General features: G+C 47.5%; 1 long non-coding RNA gene across 1 annotated transcript; it reads right to left on the bottom strand.

The window, feature by feature from the left end:
* Positions 1 to 15,124: 15,124 nt before the first annotated feature.
* LOC109249675 (uncharacterized) lies at positions 15,125 to 19,152 on the bottom strand. The gene is made up of 2 exons (XR_002072699.2): positions 18,865 to 19,152; positions 15,125 to 15,490 (listed from the first exon to the last, which is right to left on the bottom strand). It is a non-coding gene; the product is annotated as an uncharacterized LOC109249675 (long non-coding RNA).
* Positions 19,153 to 20,504: the final 1,352 nt, after the last annotated feature.

The raw sequence follows: 20,504 nt of genomic DNA on the forward strand, positions 1-20,504 counted from the left end.
GCCCTGTGCAAATGAGCCTTTCTTTCCATGGTTCCACCTGCTGTCAGTGGGCAAACGATGGCCATTGAATCTCCTATGGTCTGGCCAGTGGGAGGAGGGCCTTCTCCTTCACAGTGGTGGAGCAGGTGCATTAGTTTCTATCGCTGCTGTAACAAATCACCACTACCTCCATGGCTTACAACACAAATCTATCGTGTCACAGTTCTGTAGGTCACAGGCCCAGCACCGTGTGGCTGGTTTCTCTTCCTGGGGCCTCACAAGGACGGAATCGACGTTGGCCAGGCTGGGTTTTTATCTAGAGGCTCTGTGGCAGAGCCCTCTTTCGGGCTTGCTCAGGTGTTGGAAGATTCATTTCCATGCATTTGCAAGACAGAAGGCCCTGTTCCTTTACTGGCAGCCAGAGGTCATTCACGGTTTCTAGAGGCCTCCACATTCTTTGGCTCACAGCCCCTTCATCTCCAAAGCCAGCAACGGCCTATCAAACACTTCTCCTGATTCAAATCTTTCTGCCTCTTTTAAGGGCTCATGTGATGATATTGGGTCCACCACGATAATGTGGCATAATTAGTCCACCTTAAAATTTTATTTATTTATTTATTTATTTATTTATTTATTTATTTATTGAGAGAGAGAGAGAGAAAGCAGAAGAGAGGCAGGGAGAGAGAGAGAGAGAGAGAGAGAGAGAGAGAGAGAGAGAGAGAATCTCAAGCAGGCTCCACACTCAGCATGGAGCCCAACGCGGGGCTTGATCCCACGACCCTGGGATCATGACCTGAGCCAAAATCGAGAGTCAACACTCAACTGACTGAGCCACCCTGGTGCCCCAATGTCTTTACGTTAGTAGCCTTAGTTACATCTGAAAAGTCCCTTTTGCCAAGGTACATAAAGCATTCATGGGCATAGCGCCAGTGGTTAAAGTCACGATGACCAAAATCAGCCCCTCCCAGTCTGCCTGTTTCATACCCATCCTTCTCGCCGCCTAATGTCCTCAAAGGTCCCATCTCATCACAGCATCAACCCGGAGTCCAAAATCTCATCTAAATTTCATCCGTTCTAGAGACCAGCACTCATCATCTGAATCGGGTGCAGCTCCTGGCACATCCTTCCCCATCTACAGGCCGGTGGCTAAAGACACAAGTCACCTGCCCCCCCACACAGAGCAGTGGGACAGGCGTAGGCTAAGCGGCAAATATTCCCCTTCAAAACCTGGAAAATGGAAGGTTGGGTGAAACCCCTAGTCCCAGCCAGATGAATTTTCTGAATTTCCAGGCCTGGGGCTAATCTTCTGGGGCTCCCAGCTCTGCATCTGGGCTCTTCCTCCTGCCCGGGGTCACCTTTCCTTTTTCATGCAAGGGCAGCTTGCTCTTAGCTCAACAGTTTGATCAGCCTGCCAGGAAGGAATAGAGTCTGTGGGGAGGGTCCAAAGCCTTTCATTTCATCCTCTTGCTGTCCCTTCTGGTCCCAACTAGCCGCACCTCAGCTCATCTGAAATTCTCAAGGACCGTGTGGGCCCGCTGGGAATACCGCAGAGTTCACGCCATTGGATGAAAGTCTGCTTCGTGGGTCCCTCATCCTAAAATGCCAGTGTCGTCGTAAAATCATTATCATGGAACTGCCCATTTAGAATGTCTTGGTTTTTCTCCCCCAGTCTTGGCAAATTAATCAAGGAGTGACATGAGAGCACAGATGTTCATTTGTTTGAGGTGAGCTTGATTTCTGGAAATCTGATTTCAGGAAAATAACAATCGAGGAAGCAACCTGACTCTCTTTTAGTCTTGTGGTTACAGAACTTAACACTGTTGCAGCCTTAAGCCCCTGTGGCTGATTTGCTCTTTGTTTTTCGCACCTGTGGATCATCTCATATCATGAATAAGAATATTACAAAATATAGGAGAGCCTGGTGGCTCGGTCGGTTGAGCGTCCGGCTTCGGCTCAGGTCATGAGTTCAAGGGCCACATCGAGCTCCGTCTGTCAGTCTGTCAGTGCAGAGCCCCCATCGGATCCTGTGTCCCCTTCTCTCGGCCCCTCCCCTACTTGCACTGGCCCCAAAATAAAAATAAAATATTAAAGAAAGGGAACGTTACAAAATATCACTCGAAATTGCACTTTGAGAACCCCTGGTTGGAGATAAATGCTAAAATATCACATTCATTTAATACACATTTCTGAAGTCCCTACTTCATGCCTGGGGTTGTTCTAGGCACTTGGGATTCAGTAGCCAATGGGACAGGTACAAAGACTCTTTGCCCTCATGGAATTTATTTTCAGTGTCGAATGTCGCACCGTCTTAGGGTAAGGACCGACATATGCAGCTTCCTGTGAGTTACATTCTGGGGGCCCACCAGTGATCTGACTGGAGGCACACTCCAGCCCTGGGCTATCATCAGTCCAGAGCCAGCCACACCGCGTGCAATGGGCTGATGAGCAAGCGAGGCACAGGCTGACATGGGTGGGTGGCGGAGGCTTGTGAGTCATGAGCAGACTAGCGGAGAATCACGACAGGGATTGAGATAGTCCTGGCAATGCTTCCGAGGACACACAGGATGCATCTGAGAGAGAACCAAAACTTCACTGTGTTGCATGAGTTCCCTGAGCTGAGGAGGGCTGAGACACTTCCTTGTGAAATGGCGAGCTGGAATTAGGAGTTAGCCTAGTTAACCTGGTAGTTAACCTAGTTTCCATGGACAGCCAATTTCTTGAGAAATTAGAGTCTTTTCTGGACAGAGAGAGGAGCCTTGCAGGGACCAAGGCTTGGTTCCCTCCTTTGGAATCAATGACAGACATACTTACCAGCAGGAAATCCACAGGGGGCAGGTGCCAGTGACCAGCATAGAAGCAGAGGTGGCTGGTGACGAGGACTGAATTAGAGGGCACGGGTCTGCAGGAGGGGTCATGCACGGACTCGAAGGCACAGAACCTCTGTGGTCATAGCAGATGGCGCCCCTGCCAGGGAAGAGGCACAGGAGGGGAGAATCTGTAATTACCAGGAAGACGCCATCAGACTGAGAATGTTTGGGTAGGGGAGGCACCGGACTGACCCAGGATCACAAGGAAAGTTGGATCAGGTGAGGCCAGGAAGATCCCAGCCCCAAATTTCTAAACCCCTCAAGACCTCACCTCAAATCTGAAAGGGGTTTGTCTCCTTGAACTGATGAAAGAAATCGCCACAAACTGGGTGGTTTGGAACAACGGAAGTTTTCTCTCTCGCTTCAGGTGACCCCTAGTTGGAAATCCCCTAGTTGGCAGAATGGGCTCCTTCTTGGGGATTCTGAGGGAGAATCGTCCCGGCTGCTCTCCCAGCTTCTGGCTCCAGGCAATCCTGTAGACACCCCCTTCCAGTGTCTGCTTTGCCTCCTCATGGTGTCCTTCTAGTGTGAATGTGTTCATCTCTTCCCTTATGAGGATGCCAGTCATTGGATTTAGGGCCCTCCCTAATCTGGGACGGCCTCACCTCAAGATCCTTAACTCCATCACATCTGCAAAGACCCGATTTCTAAAAAAGTTTACCTTCACAGGAACGGGCGTTAGCAAATGTCTGTTGGGGTGGCAATGGAACCTCGTACCTTGTCCTGATTGCCACTCTCGTCTGCCTTCTCCACAGGGGCGAAACTGGGTTGTTGGGGCGGTGGGGCTGGAGGGGGAGTAGGAAAGGTCCAGCTGTGCCAGGCTTGAGAGAGCTTGGAGGGGACAGGGGAGAGGACAGTGAGAGATCTGGGACGAGAAATATAGAAAGTGCCTCGGGAAGGGGGGATTTTAAAGTAGCAACACTGTGCTCTGCACATCGTGAGTGGAATCTTCCTTTGCCAAGTTTGAAAGACTTCCTTACAGATTTAAACTGCACTTACATAATCATCTGGTAGCCAGACTGGGGATTCTTTGTGACATTGTTGCCACATAGCGAGAGATGGTCTTCCCGGCAAGAGCGAGAGGGTCCGGTTTTATACTTTTGCAGCAGACCTGAAACGACTGTTCTCCCACAGGGTAGTATTCCAAAAACCCGTGTTTTTAAAAAATGTTTATGTATTTATTTTGAGAGAGAGAGAGAGAGAGAGAGAGAATCCCAAGCAGGTTCCATGCTGTCAGCACAGAACCTGACATGGGGCTCGATCCCACAAACCCTGAGATCATGACCTGAGTCGAAATCAAGAGTCAGATAGTTAACCAACTGAGCCACCCAGGTGCCCCCCACCCCCCTGCCAAGCCATATTGATATAACTGTATTTTTCTACAGGCCAGAAGGAGTTAATTCCAAGGAGTCAAAAGGTATTGCCCAATCACCTGAAGGGTTTGAATCATAAATACTGAGTGAGGAAGATTCTGTCCCTGCCTCCTTTATCTCCGGGACACCACACTACATCTGTTAGTGTCTCTTCATATGGAGAAACACGTTTTCTGGAAGACTCAAGCTTCCGTCCCCTACTTTCCCCTGACAAGCCCCCATGTTTGGCGGTCTCCGCTTCTCTTCTGGAAACTCCCTGCAGTAACCTGATGCACACCTGAGCAGAGGGCATGTGTCTTCCTGAAGAGCCATGACTTGACATTGGCAGAGAGGAGAGCCACATCTCAGTTTCAGCCACTTTACAAATAATTCGCTCAAGTTAGAGGCAGCGGGAGTGACATTACGTGCTGTATGGAACTGGGACGCTATCACAATTTCTTGAGGAGTCCTTACTTCAGTTTATTTTTCTCCATAAAAGCAAATATTGCATGGAAGAATAGTAATTAGAAATGTATCCCATGGATAAATCATTCCTTATAGTTCCCAATTTTAATGTAGTTGATTTTCATGTGTTCATCCAGCACATATTTCTTGAACTCCTACTATGTGCCAAGGTTGTCTGAACTGGTTGATCGAATACAGCTGACTCTGTATTTCGGTGCCCACTGGTTCTCTTTTCCTGTTTCCTTGCATGGCCACATGTAGTTCCCCATTTCTCAAGAAGTACATTGTTAAAATCTGAATTCCCTTCTCCCACTTTTCTAAAGCAATAGTAATAATGATTACAGTCAGAAGAGGTCAAGCTGATTTAATATATTAAAATATTAACTTGCTAGCCAATTTCAAGGCCAACATTTAAAACCACTAATATAAAAAGGGTTAAATGTGACAAGAAAAATAGAAAACTCAGGTACATTGTGCCTGTCAATGACCTTGGGAGCCTGTTATAAAGTCTCTTAAATTTTGAAAGGGTAAAATAAATGGTTGGAGAGAGACATTTAAAAAAAATCATACGCAGTTATAACAGTGGGGGCCTGTTTGCGGTAATGAACCAACCCGACGTCCATCAGCCACGCATCAGTCAGTGTTAACAATGGTGACATTGTGTGCTCGCGGGATGCAGAAGGTTGTGATGTGAAAATTATCCTTCTGTCGGCTCCTTCAACCCTGGTTCCAAATTGAACCCTTGGAGAAATATTTGGTTAGGCCTGTGCTTTTCAAAATAAAGCAAATGTACTTTAAAAACATTAAAATAAGTTAGAGACAATGGCTTTACCAGAACCATGTGGATTAGGGGGATTGTGCTGTAATTTTAGACGAAACAAGGTTAGCTTCAGGAAAGTCACCAACAGTAGTTTTAAAAAGTTAAAACCTGCCAATATGTTGGCGGTCCACCCTGACTGCCTGGGGGTGGGATGAAGTCATGGCCTCAAACAGGACCACCTCAGAACTATAATGATGACTTATTAAGACCAAGGGAAATCAACAGGTATAGAGTATGCCTAGAGGTTTTAAAGGAGTTTAATGATTTGGGGGCACCTGGGTGGCTTGGTTGGTTAAGCGTCGACTCTTGGTGTTGGCTCAGGTCATGATCTCACTGTTCGTGGGTTCAAGCCCCACGTGGGGCTCTGCACTGACAGCTCAGAGCCTGCTTGGGATTCTCTCTCTCTCTCTCTCTCTCTCTCTCTCCCCCCCCCCTCAAAATAAATAAACTGTAAAAAGGGGGGGAAAGGAGTTTAATGATTTTGACTAAAATCATCGGTAGACAAAGATGAATTTGCACAAGGTCCACCAGTGGAAGGGCAAAGCAAGTTTATCATACGTAGCTCAAAAGGACCACCTCTCTGAAGTCAAACCAAAAACAAACTAGCTGATATCGAAGCAAAAAGGGGACTGTATTGCCCAGCGTGTGGAGATTAACGACAGGTACCAGCATCCCCATGTGTCACCTCATCCCAGGCAGCACTTGGAAGATCTTTACCGTGAGGCCGGATCACCACAGCAAGTTCAGTCCAACGGTTTGCTGGTCTCCTAACAGCCAGAGAAAACCCGTGCTCTTTACCAAGTGTCCAAACCTGGGCTCTTGTTACTGGTTGTTTCTTCCAGCCTGTGTATCGCTGACGGCGAGGCTCCCTCTTACCCCTTTGCTTTTCTTTCTGTCCTTCTGTCTTTTCACTCCCCTCCAGGGCCCAGCACATTCATTAAGACCAGGAGTCCTTGGCTCATAGGAAATCTGAACGCTTCTCTCCTGTCTTTATGAGTCTGACCCCCTTGAACTGAGTCCACTAGTTTCTAGAGGCTGCTGTAAGAAATGACCACAGACTCTGTAGCTCCAAACAGCAAGAGTTTGCTCTCGTACAGTGCCAGAAGTCAGAAGTCCACCAGGGGTCACCCAGGACAAAAATCAAGGTGTCACCAGTCCTGGTCGCTCCTGGAGACTCCAGGGGAGAATCTTTTCCTTTGCTGCTCTTATGGTCTGAATGTTTGTGTCCCTTGCCCCAAATTCATATGCTGAAATCCTAACCCCCAATGTGGTGGTATTAGGAGATGGGGCCTTTGGGAGGTGAATCATCATGATGGTGGGGTCTCACGATGGGATCAGTGCCCTTATGAAAGGGAGCCACCCCCCAGCTCTTACACTTTCTCTACCATGGTGGGGGTGGGGTGGACACAGGAAGACGTCTGCCGTTTGCAACCCACAAGAGGGCTCTGCCCAGACCCCGACCATGCAGGCAGGTGGTCACAGACTGGCAGCCTCTAGAAGCGTGAGGAGTGAATGTCTGTGGTCTGGATTCTCGGTCTGTGGTGCTCTGGCACAGCAGCCCTAGCCAACTAAGGCACCCGCCTTTCTCAGCTTCTGTAAGCTGCCCATGTTCTTTGGCTTGGGCCCCCTTTCTCACCTCACCCTGACCTCTGCTTATGTCATCACATCCCTGACTGTCTCCCTTCTGTCCTGCCTTTTTATAAAGAAATTTGAGCTTACCCTGAACCCAACCACATAATCCAAGATAACCTCCCCATCACAAAACCCTTCATTTAACCACATTTGCAGGTTCCTTCACCAAGGAAGGTAACATATCCACTGGCTCCGGGGATTAGGATGCGGACACCTTCAGGGGCCATTGTGCTGCCCACCACAGGGCTGACTAAATTGTCCCCTACAAAATGTGTCCTGTCTCCTCCAGCAGCTGGGATCTACCAGCCTGCCTGAGAAGTTTCCAACCCCTCCTTGCGATGTGTGCTGGCCATTCAGCTCTGATCCTTAATGGGGCAGGTCTGGTCCAGTAACCAGGCCCTCAGGCCTTCTGCTGGTGTCAGGCTGGGTTCCTGCAGGGGGAGGCAGGGAGGATCCAGGGCATTTCACATCCATCTCTCGGTGGGTGAGGCTCCTGGCATCAGTACATGGCCTCCATTATTTCCCTCCTGCTGGTGGCCCCACTCTGGCTTTTGTCCCCTGCCCTAGCATCTCCAGCCCCAGGTGTGGCTGTGGCTCTGTCGTGCTGCTCCTCTCTGGGTTGTCTCACGTCCCCTTGTATCCTCTTCCAATTCTTCTCAGCACCTTTGTATTCAATTCTCCCAGTTATATTCCTTCGATTTCATTTATCTGGTAGGATTTTGTTTTCCTGGCTAGACCCCGACGGATGCACTATTTCAACAGTGTCATGGAGGTGGACATAGAAAGTGGCTTGACTCTTGCTCTCAGAAGTTGACGGCGTGGCCGAGGACACATTGGATCAACTGGTGTCATGCAGTACAGGGTGGGGCGAGGCCACAGTCCTGCACCAACAAGGCGCCGTGGGGCGTAGAGATGGGACCCTTCTGGAGACTTGAAGCTTAAGACACCTTTGGTTTTGAAGGATGGGGAGAATTTCAAGACAATGGGCAGGGAGGACATTTCAGGAGGAGAGAGGAAATCAGCAGGAACACAGAGGTGGGACCGGGCAGGGGCACTGAGGAGGGGACAGTAGGCCCGCGTGACTGCAGACCACACACATCCTTAGTGGGGGAGGGGAAAGGAAGGGCGGTGAAAGGTGGCAGGGCTGTCCATGCGTGTCCTGGGGCTGCTGCAATGAGTTCCCACAAACCCTGTGGCTTTAAGCAACGGAAATCTGTTGTCTCGCATTTCTGAAAGCCAGCGGTCCCATATGAAGGCGTGGCAGGCTGGGCTGTCTCAGACCTTTTCCAACTGCTGGTGGCTGCCTCTCTCCTGTCTCTGCCCGGGCTGTCACATGGCACCCCTGTATGTATCTCTGCGCTCTTGCCCAAATACCCCTCTTCTCGCAAGGACACCGGCCACTGGAGTCAGGGCCACCCTGCTCCAGTCTGACCTGCTTGTAACTTCATCACATCCGGAAGGCTGACCTTTGAGCAACACACGTTTAAAATTCATGGGTTGGGGCTCCTGGGTGGCTCAGTCAGTTAAGCGTTTGACTCGTGATTTCGGCTCAGGTCATGATCTCACGGTTCGTGGGTTCGAGCCCCGAGTCAGGCTCTGTGCCAACGATGCTGAGCCTGTGTGGGACTCTCTTTCTCTCTCTTTGCCCCTCCCCCATGTGCACTCTCTTCTCTCAAAAAATAAATAAACTGAAAAAATAAAATAAAATTCATGGGTCCACTTAGACGCAGAATTTGGGGGGGTGTAGATACGGTACAGCAGTCTAAAGATATTTCCTCTTCCTTATGATTTTCTTTTCTCTAGCTTACTTTAAGAATATAGTATTTAATACATATAACAAAACAAAGTATGTGATAAACGACTTTTGAGGTTATCTGTAAGGTCAACAGTAGGCTCAGTAGAGAAGTTTTGGGCGAGTCAAAAGCTATGCCTGGATTTTCGGCTGTGCAAGGGGTCAGGGGTTGTTCAAGGGTCAACTGTATTTCTAAATAATATCACACTCACCAGTACTGAGGGTTAGGGTTTCAACATATCTTTTGGGGGAACACAAAGGCAGGTGATGGAGCGCCCCCAGGGCCTTGCTGAGGCCTGTATATTTGATGACGGGTTCTGGTTTATTGGGTCAGGACCACAAGGGAACTCTTGTCTGCTGCTACATTTTCATGAGCATTTAAATCAACCAAAATACAGCTACCTGATGACCCAGCAATTACACCGCTAGGTATTTATCCAAAGGATACAGGAATGCTGATTCAAAGGGGCACATGCACCCCAATGTTTATAGCAGTGCTATCGACAATAGCTAAAGTATAAAAAGAGCCCAAATGTCCATTGACTGATGAATGACTAAAGATGTGGTGTATACATACAACGGAGTACTACGCAGCAATCAAAAAGAATGAAATCTTGCCATTTGTAACAACGTGCATGGAACTAGAGTGCATCATGCTAAGCGAAATAAGTCAATCAGAGAAAAGATAAATATCATATGACTTCATTCGTGGGTGGAATTTAAGAAATAAAACAGATGAACAGAGGGGAAGGGAAGGAAAGGTAAGATAAAAAGAGAGGGAGACAAACCATAAGAGACTCTTGGATGCAGAGAACAAACTGAGGGCTGCTGGAGGGGAGGTGGGTGGGGGATGGGCTAGATGAGGGATGGGCATTAAGGAGGGCGCTTGTCGGGATGAGCACTGGGTGTCCTATGTAGGGGATGAATCACTGAATTCTACTCCTGAAACCAGGACTACACTGTATGTTAACTAACTTGGATTTAAATAAAATTTTAAAAAATAAAAAAAGAAACCAACCCAGTCTTTTAGCAGCAAAAACAAAACAAGACAGCGACCTTCCCCAGCGCCACATGTTCACATGTGTCTCTCCCTCCTAGAAGACAGCTCGTCCACACTTGCTGTCCCCCCGCCATTCACATCCCATCTGCTCCTCTACCCGCTGGCTCTGACTCCCATTACTTTCTTGTGCTCTCCGCGTCATCACCCTCCACCCCTCCATCTGCTTGCTGATGATACCCCACCCTGCTAAATAGCGGCACTTACCTGTTCTGGCCCTTGCCTGCGACTCAACTTCTCCGAAACGGAACCGCCTACCTCCCCGTCCTTGAGTCCCCCATTGCCAGTGAATGGCCCTGCTAACCCACTAGCTCTCCAACCAGCTCCAGAGTCACCCCCAGTGCCTTCCTCTCGCTCATGCCGTGTCCCCTCGTCCTGGAAACTCACCATCTCTCATGGGGATTGCTCGACCATCTCCTAAATGATTCCAGCCCCTCAGTCTGGCAGCCCTGAAATCCTCAGAGCAGCCACGGGGACTTTTCTTGACCGTGAGCCGGCCGTGCGCCTCGGACTACCTGTAAGGCACAGACGGACTGCTGGCAGGCTGCAGGGGCTGAGCCCGGCCGACTTCCGCTTCTCACCGTGTAGGGGTGTGTTGCCTGCGTGCACCCACTCAGGTACGACGCTGCTCACATTTCCATCCCCGAAATATGCTGCTGCTCGCCTTTTACCTCAAGGCCTCTGTCCAAAGGAAGAACTCTTCCTTCCTTTTCACCCAACCAATGCCTACTCATTTCTTTTTATTTTATTTTTTTTTAACGTTTATTTATTTTTGAGACAGAGAGAGACAGAGCATGAACGGGGGAGGGGCAGAGAGAGGGAGACACAGAATCTGAAACAGGCTCCAGGCTCTGAGCTGTCAGCACAGAGCCCGGCGCGGGGCTCAAACTCACGGACCGCAAGATCATGACCTGAGCCGAAGTCGGCCGCTTAACCGACTGAGCCACCCAGGTGCCCCTCATTTCTTTTTAATGAAGCAGTGAGCAGAGAGACGAGTGAGAAACAGAGGATTGCAATTTTCCTTCTGTGACTACCTACTCCCTCCAATCCTCTCCACTTAGGACAAAACCCAGGCAACTGCTCTGCCCACATCACAGGACAGAGCCTGACGCAAATGCAGGCCCAGTCCCGGGCCCGCCTCCATCGCACGTCCAGTCTCCTAAATGATGGGAGCATTTCAAATACTTGTCGGATCTCTAATGGAGAGGGTAGAGCTGGCAGTTCAAATGACTCTCTGATGTCCAAGCCAAGATGCTCTAATTTACATAAGTGACAAAAAATGCATGCTCCTTTACATCAAAGCCCTGTGCGGTTCTGCGTGGACCTGACCATCTGTGAAGGGTTTGGCTAACAGAATCCACTTTAGAAAGCACATCCAAGGGAAATTCGCCAATTTCTATTTCGGGACAGACCAATAATATCCAGGCTGAAAATGGCCTTGGCCGTCACCTGTGCAACCACTTTGCTCTCTACAGGCCAGAGCAGATGGGTGCAGAGGCGGCTGATTCCCTCCAAGGTGACTCAGCTCATCATGGGACCGGCGGACACAGGGGCTGGATGTCTCTTGCCCAGCACCTGTTCTTTCTGCGGGCAGTCCTCACCCCCATCACAGCGTAGAGATGAAAAGTCAACCGGGATTTAGAATCTAATCCCAAAGAGCGGCTGGCCAGCTCCATGATCCTGGGGGAGCTATCTGTGGCAGCGCGGTACCCCATCTATCCCCAGGGGTTAGAGATCTCTTTCCTGCCAACCTCAGGGACCTGTTCAGTCCGCCATTATTCGTCTATCCCAACATGCACTCCTTCTCTTGCTGGGCATTGGGTGCCGTGCTGTGTGGTGTAATCCAGACAAATAACATGTGGTCCCAACAGGAGCCTCCAGAGCTATCTCCCCAGCTTGTGGAACCCCACGTTTCTCTTGACACACACTGGAAGTGCCGTGGCTAAGGCCTGCTTTCAAAGATGCTCTCAGCAGGCAGAAGCTGGGCTGTGCCTCTGACATCAGGCCTGGGTCCCAGTGCTCTCCAGGGGCTTCTAGACAAGACTGCTGTGACCTCAGGTGTCGGTCTGCTCCAGCTGCCATAACGAAGTACCGTGACCTGGGGTCTTCAACAACAGACATGGATTCTGTCCGAGTGCTGGAGGATGGAAGTCCAAGATCAAGGTGCTGGATGATTAGCTTTCTGGTGAGACCTCTCTTTCTGGAGGAAAGTATGGTACCTTTCAGATGGTACCTTCTTACTCCGTCCCCATGTGGCCTTTTCTCCACATGTGTCACACACAGAGGGAACCAGCAAGCTCTCTGATGTCTCCTAAGGACACTCATCCTGTGGAATCAGGGGTCATCCTCCTGACCTCCTTTAACCTCAATTACTTCCTTTGTGGCCCCATCTCCAAGTGCAGTCATTCTGGGGATTGGAGTTTCAGCATACAGCTTTGGGGGTGGAGGGTGACCCCATAAGTTCAAGGGCCGGAGCAACCACTAGGCTCGATGCCGTGATGTTCCTCTGCTGCCCAAACAGCTCATTCCGTGATGCACGTACCTGCATCTTTGGGGTTCCCAGGGAAACGCACGGCTCTTGTAGGCTTTATTCTTTACTCGTTCAGATGAGCAGGGAAGCAATCTTCAAGGTGTTGATTTCTCTCTCCGGAATGAAGAGTATTATCCTTCCATTCACTGAATCGACACAGCAGGGCCGTGACAACTTTGTCGGCCACCTCCCAGGCTCCTCCTCCTCTTCCGCAGGTATCAGGTGGGCCCAGCGTGTCCTGAACAAAGACTGCATTCCTCAGCCTCCCTTCCAGAGTGAAGGTGTTGCCCCTCGTGCGGATCCTGGCTGAAGGGGCAACGACAAAATACATTTGGCAAAACAAAAGTGAATGGGGAGAGCCTGGGCTGCAAGTGTGCACAGAAGGTGCGAGAAGGCATGCCTACAATGGATTCACGCTGAGCTGTGAAAACAGCCATGTTTTTAGTTTATTTGTTTATTTTGGGTGGGGGAGAGGCAGAGAGAGAGGGAGAGAGAGAATCCCCAGCAGGCTCCACACTCTCAGCACAGAGCCCGATGCAGGGCTCCAACTTGCAAACTGTGAAATCATGACCTGAGATGAAACCGAGAGTTGGACACTTAATTGACTAAGCCACCCAGGTGCGCCCACCAATTTTTAATGTTGATCGATGTGGATTTCAAGCTAGGCAATAATAGTAAGAGAAAATAACCTTCGCAAGAAGGGGTGGGATAGAGCTACTGAAGTGGGAGAGGCTGAAATTCTATACTTTGTTAGAATTACAGGAAAGCTAAGGTGTTACCAATTTTAGAGCAACAACCACAAAACAGAAAGCAATTTCTGACTTCCTAACAGATGGGGATTAAGTGCTGGTGAGGAAAACAAGGGGCGCCTGGGTGGCTCAGTCGGTTGAGCCTCCGACTTTGGCTCAGGACATGATCTCACGGTCCGTGAGTTCGAGCCTTGCGTTGGGCTCTGTGCTGACAGCTCGGAGCCTGGAGCCTGCTTCGGATTCTGTGTCTCCCTCTCTCTCTGTCCCTCCCCCGTTCATGCTCTGTGTCTCTCTGTCTCATAAATAAACATTAAAAAAATTTTTTTAAAGTGCTGGTGAGGAAAACTTAAAGAAATCAATGCAACAAAAGGCAAGAAAGGGAAAAAAATAATCAAAGAAAAAAATAGGATAAACAGAGCATAGGATGGCAGAAAGAGATCACAATAAATATTAGGTTGAATGTTATGAGATCACCATTTTGTTTAAGTTTATTTTTTTTTTAAAGAGAGAAAGAGAGAAAGAGAGAATGTGAGTGGGGGAGGCACAGAGAGAGAGGGAGAGAGAAAATCCCAAGCAGGCTCCACACTTGTCAACACAGAGCTGGACATGGGGCTCGAACCTACGAACTGTGAGATCATGACCTGAGCCGAAATCAAGAGTCGAAATCAAGAGTCAAAATCAAGACTCGAACGCTTAACTGACTCAGCCACCCAGGTGCCCTGCAAGATGGCCCTATTTTAAGTAAGAATATCTAAATATTAGTAACTGCATATGGCTTAACTTATTATAAAGCAGGATTATGTGTCCTCACTAAAAGACGACAAATAAGGGAATGGATTTTTTAAAATTCAAGTTGATGTTGAAAAAGGCGTACCTAAACAGAACGCGGGAGAAAGACTAAATGCGCAGAGCAGTAAAAGACCAGTACTAACCGAAAGGAAGCCAATGCAGCTGCTGTCATTTCACCAAAATACACTTAAAGGCAAAAAGTGTCCTTAGATAGGGGAAAGGGAAGGAAAAATAAGATAAAAAGAGAGGGAGACAAACCATAAGAGACTCTTGGATACAGAGAACAAACTGAGGGCTGATGGAGGGGAGGTGGGTGGGGGAGGGGCTGGATGGGGGATGGGCATTAAGGAGGGCGCCTGTTGGGATGAGCACTGGGTGTCCTATGTAAGTGATGAATCACTAAATTCTATTCTCAAAATCACTATTACGCTATGAAACCCAACTTGGATTTAAATTTTAATAAAAACCAATCCATCAATCAATAATAAATGAAATTTTAAAAAGTGTCATTAGAGATGAAGAATTATGTGGTAAGGATAAAACCAACATTTTCCTGAGAACACGCAGCAGCCACAAGCCTGTGCATGTCTGAAAAATGTGTGGCTTAAGATACATGAAAAAGGCAAACTGTCAGACTAGTGCACTCACTCATCTATGTCTCTAATCCAGGAAACAGTAAGAGGAAACAGACCTATGCATAATCTTAATGGGAAAATTTAAGATAACTCTCTCAGAAATTGATAGAACACAATAAAAGGTTGTAAGGTTATAAACGGTACGAAAAATACCATTTTACACAGTGGATTGGAAAAAATATATATCCTTGCACTGAAAAAATGGAGGCTGTACTTTCTTTTTAAGTTCATGTAGAACATTTACAATGGTCCTGCATGAAATCACCGAGAAAAGTCTTCAACAAATACAAAATAACGAATACTATTCAGATGGCAATGGGATGAAATCAAAGTGGAAATTAAAAACCCCCCAAAACCTTACTTTGTAGAAAATTGCCCTGATGCAACCGTTGATCCTAAGTACACTGTTAGGGGGGCCCTCCCAGGGATGATGCAACAGAAAGGAACACGGGCCGTATTCAGATGCTTGAATCACACAGTTTATTAAACTCAACCTAAGTCACACGGAGGGAAGTGAGGGGAGAGAGGAAGGGTAAGTTAACACACTTCAGAGCAGGTGAAGTTCCTGAATCCTAGGTACACGGTGCTCATGGGTGCTGTTTCTCTCCCTGCTGCATCAACCTTCCCCCCAAGGATGCTGTTATGAGGACTGGGGCTGAGTTTTGAAGAAGGGGCTCCACAAATGGAAGCTTCCCTGGGTCACTGGCACCTGACATCTCTTCCTTGGAGAGACACAGGGGCAAGGAGGCTTGGCCGCAGCTCACTAGGCAGACTGTCGAGAAGTTGTGGTTTTCATCTGTGCTCCTCAGGCAGAACATCGGGGCTGCGGAGAGATCACCATGGGTGTCACTGATGGCTGGCCAAATCTGGGGGCAACACAGTTACCTGCCCAGAGGTGGCCTGATCATGACCTAATAAAGCATCTACTTTATTATGTCATATTTTAAGGATTTATTCTATCTAACCTCGATATATCTTACAGGTTACTAACCTTCCTTTCTATATGTAACACACCTATTGATTTTACTGTATTTCACAAGCTACTTCAATATACTTGAATATTCATGACCTATATTTAACCTGCCATATGATTTTACTCAATCTCATAAACTAAAAGCTTACTTAAGATCTATGTTTAACTCTTTTGTGAATGTCCTAAGAAAAGCCACATGATCTCTGGACTACCTGAATTATCTCCTTCTTCAAAGCACTCAAAGGTTTTAGTATGGGTATAGCCTCAAAGGACTGCACCACTGCTCACAGAAATACACACACACACACACACACACACACACACGCACACATGCACATGCACATTCGGATAGTTTTCCTTATGAAACAATTGAATATTTTCAGATAACAACACACACTTTTCTTAAAAAAGTTTTTCATTAATGGAAAAATCTCAGTGGAAATTAGGAACTAGTTGGGACAACAATGGAACTCTGCTGCATAGGTCTTATGAGATGCAGCTAACGCCGTACTTGGGTATACATTTATAGCCCTAAATGCTATTATTGAAAATAAGACTAACAAGCATGAATTAAGCATTCAATTAAAGAAGCTAGATAAAGAAAAACAGAGAAAAATAAAGACATAAAATAGAGAAGACTTTGACTAATAGGAAAGCCTAGGTGGTTTCAGTTAATGAAGAGCTCCGTGGCCCCAGTGGGTGCTGAATTAACCAAATGCAATGTGAGGCTTAATATAAATAAAATGCCATGTGCCAGTGGTGGTGATTGTCACAGAATGTTCCTTATTGCAAAGTTATCCTCCTGGGCTTTAAGTTAGCAGACCAGTATGCAAGGAACACTGACTTGTTCAGAAATTACTGTAGAAACTGTGAGTGTTTCACCTGGATAAAAGATCTATGGGAGAATCTGTAGGAGAATGGATTAGACTCAACTTGTCCAGGAATTTAGGAATAATTCGTTTGGAATTACAAAAAGTCAAATATCAGGTTGTCATAAGTAAAGACACCCATCTAACAACTAGGCGTTGGTGGCCATGTAGAGCTGCTTCTCTTGGTTCCATTCTGAAGAAGTCTACGGGGGCTGGGTTCCCTGTGAGTACCAGGGAGGAGCAGAGGTGGTTGGGTGGGGGGTCCTGCTCAGTTCAAAAAGTCTATTAATCCAGAATAATAATAGTCTGCTGGCATGGAGGAAGCCCTGGTATTTAAATGCTGCTTTCTTCCACCAAAACTCTGTTAATTATAAAAGTTAGAAAATTATATCATAACATGCTCCTGGGACATGAGTCACCTTGGGCTGGGTGACTTTTGTAATGGTCAGAAAATCAGCATGGTCCGCATGGTCAGAAACCATCTTGTGACTTATTTGCTTATCCACATACTGTCTTTGTTCTCCCTGAAGGCAGGGACCATTTTATCCCAGACTTTGGACTACTTGGCACCTGGAAATGTGCGGGGACCTAGTAGGTGTTTGATAAATATTTGTTCAAAGAATGTGTCTAGGGTTCTTAACTCTCTAAATTATCCATGGGTCTGCTTCACGGGGTTTACAAACTTGCCAAATTTGTGTCTAAATTGGGTTTCTGGGGGGAGAAGGCCCATAGATTTTATCAGAGGCTCAAATGAGCCCCAGATCCAAGCAAGGTTGAGAACTATGAGTTTAGTGATGCCAGGAAGAGACAAAGAGGAGTTCGTCTTTTAAAACATTAATGGAAAATTTAGGGACACGTGGGTGGCTCAGTCGGTTAAGCGTCCGACTTCGGCTCAGGTCATGATCTCACAGTTCACGAGTTCAAGCCCCGCGTCGGGCTCTGTGCTGACAGTGCAGAGCCTGGAGCCTGTTTCAGATTCTGTGTCTCCCTCTCTCTCCGCCCTTCCCCCACTCATGCTCTGTCTCTCTCTCGCTCTCTCTCAAAAATAAATAAAACATTAAAAAAACAAATAAAACATTATGTAAAATTTAGATTTCATGGAGTTTCAGCTGAATGTTAATGTGCTTGCATTATTGGAAAATTATATGCATTTTCTAGAAGGTGATCATCTTTATAGGGTGTAAATCTGATAACTTAGCCTTAACCACAATAGTTGATTAGATGAATTCCTTCTTCTGCCCCATCAGATTTGTTGCAGATTCTTTTCAGTTTTCAGGAATATTTGTACTTCTTAATAACACAAAAAAATTTAAAATATCTCTGGAGCACCCGAATCACCTTTTTTTTTTAAAGTACTCGAAGATTTTAGTATGGGTATGTTCCTGGGACAGAATTGCTGTTTAGAGAAATACACACACACACACACACACACACATGCATACACACACAGAAATCACACATACATACACAGAGTCAGTATACCAAAGGGGGAACGGAAGTGACTTTGGGCAGTTTCCATGGCAAAGATGCATCCTTAAACTGCAACATTTTTATTCCTGAACAGGTAATTTATCATTACGTGTTTATGGGAATGATTACGGCAAGTCCAACTCTGTTAGCGGTTAAGTACACACTTAAAATGAATCTTGCTGGGGCGCCTGGGTGGTGCAGTCGGTTAAGCGTCCGACTTCAGCCAGGTCACGATCTCACGGTCCGTGAGTTCGAGCCCCGCGTCAGGCTCTGGGCTGATGGCTCAGAGCCTGGAGACTGTTTCCGATTCTGTGTCTCCCTCTCTCTCTGTCCCTCCCCCGTTCATGCTCTGTCTCTCTCTGTCCCAAAAATAAATAAACATTGAAAAAAAAAATTAAAAAAAAAATGAATCTTGCTAACAGTTGTGATTGGCGCACAAAAATAAAATATATTATTTTATCATGTACATACCCTATTATTATCAGTATTTGCATTATATTATTTTATCATCATCCTATTATAATGTTGATAAGATATCATAAAATCTTACGGGTCTTTGCTCTGACTTTAAATGAGTTACTCTGTCTCTGAATATCACTCATTGTCTCTTCCCTCACACCCGCTATAAAGTCACAGGGAATTACAATCCCACTCAGGACTATCATGTTGGCCCTCAAATGTTCAGCTTCTTTCTTTCCGGCACCTGTTTTCTTCTTAGAAGGCTGGTGGGCCCTGTGATATACAACAAAATCAATCAGGCACATCTCACCATTCTGCCTAAATATAAGCCCTTGTCTGACCCTGAACCACAAATGAGAGCCACCCCCTATCTCGGAGATGCTTCCTCAGGGTCTCACATGCAGGAAAGAGAGAGGGCTCCCTTACCTGTCCACACAGGTGAGTGTGGGCACCTCCTTGCTGTCCAGTATGGCGTTCATTCAAGGAGAAAGAATTTTAAAAATGTGAAAATATCATCTCAGAGGGCTCTTTCCATCTTGTCCTTTGGTCTGAAGCTAGAAAATGAGTAAGAGTGACTTTTTTTATTCAGAGGGCAGAGTTCAAGTGGGGAGTGGGGCAAACATCCTAGTTTCTGCTTCCAACTCGGAGAGACGCTTCCCAACTGGTTAGAAAAACAAATTCTGTTTAAATCAAGAACTCAGACTTTGAATTGGAGAGAGATTGCTTTTTCACGAGCCTTACCTCTCCCCGCTGCCCACCCCCCAGACACACAGCATATATGAATCTCTTTCCACAGGGAGCATCTGGGATTTTCAATTATTAAAAGGAAGCTCAGAGCCAGGCGCTTCCTTGGGGAGCCCAACGAGACTTAGGCTGCAGGTTCCGTGTAACCCCTGGCATTCAGTAACGTTTCCAATACCTTGGCTTAAATCTGGACGTTTTAGATTTGGGGGTGAGCACTGGCATGGCGAACGCAAGGGGAATAAATAAATAAAGGCGTGAGTGAAGAGAGATCAGCAGTTCTCCCCCACCCCTCCCATGCAAGGACCATGTTTCTTGCAGCCATGTAAACAACCAACCAGCGGGCAGGCAGGTCAAGCATCCAGCTCCAGCCTCTTTCTGGCCGGGCCCCTCCTCTGCCGCTCCTTCCCCAGCCCTGCCGTGCCTCTCTCGGTAAGATCCAGAGGGCGTTCCCTGGCCTGACACGGGGATGAGCTTCGCCAGTGTCTGCCGCGCCTCCTTCCAGCCCTTGTGGTTGAACGGGGCTCTTTTCCTTGTTGGCTTCCTTTTCCTCTCCATGGCCCAACTCTTGTCGCCTCCTAACACTTCGGACAAATGAAGTTTGTGAGGTCATGATTTCCCCAGGGGCAAGTAGAAAGTCGCCTCCCACTCCCCAACACCACATTAGAGGGAGAGACTTTCTCCCCCCCCCCCCCCACCCCGTTCCAATTCATGCGATGGACTTGACTTTTCTGGCTGATCTCTCTGCCGCCTTTCGAAGCCTCTTGGTGTGAAAAGGCAGCAAATGGTGGTCACCTGGACACTGAGCTAAAGGATGGCGTGTGCACAAAATTGTACCAAGGCACCACGTACAGAGAAAAAGATGGCACCCCTATTGGTGTTGCACTTAGAGTCCGTTATCACCCCTAGAAGTACCCTGCAGATTCTATGTCACGTTGTGCCAGTTAATTGCACAAAGAATCACGTTGGGTGCAAGCATGCTCCAACACTATCCCTCACTGTGCACGTCGACCTGCGGTGCGGGTCCAGGGGCAGGGGCTTCCACTCGTCTCGCACCAGGCTTTTTTTTTTTTTCAGAATTCACCAGCTGGGAGTGTCAGGCAAGGACAGCCACCGACCCTCCTCCGTGGGTCCTCCCGGCATTTCCATCCTCACTTGCCTATGAACATACACTCGCGTCCCCTTCCTCATGCCAAAGCCGGGCAGCTGGTCAACCTGGCGTTAAAGGGAGGTTAAGGCAAAGACGGAAAACAACGAGAATGGGAAACATGCTTCAGAGCCCCAAATCAAGAAACGTTATTTCCTTTCTGCGTTTCTAGAGACAT

The sequence above is a fragment of the Panthera pardus genome, unplaced genomic scaffold (genome assembly GCF_024362965.1).
Source record: "Panthera pardus isolate Hobbes unplaced genomic scaffold, ASM2436296v1 HiC_scaffold_16, whole genome shotgun sequence".
Taxonomy (NCBI): domain Eukaryota; kingdom Metazoa; phylum Chordata; class Mammalia; order Carnivora; family Felidae; genus Panthera; species Panthera pardus.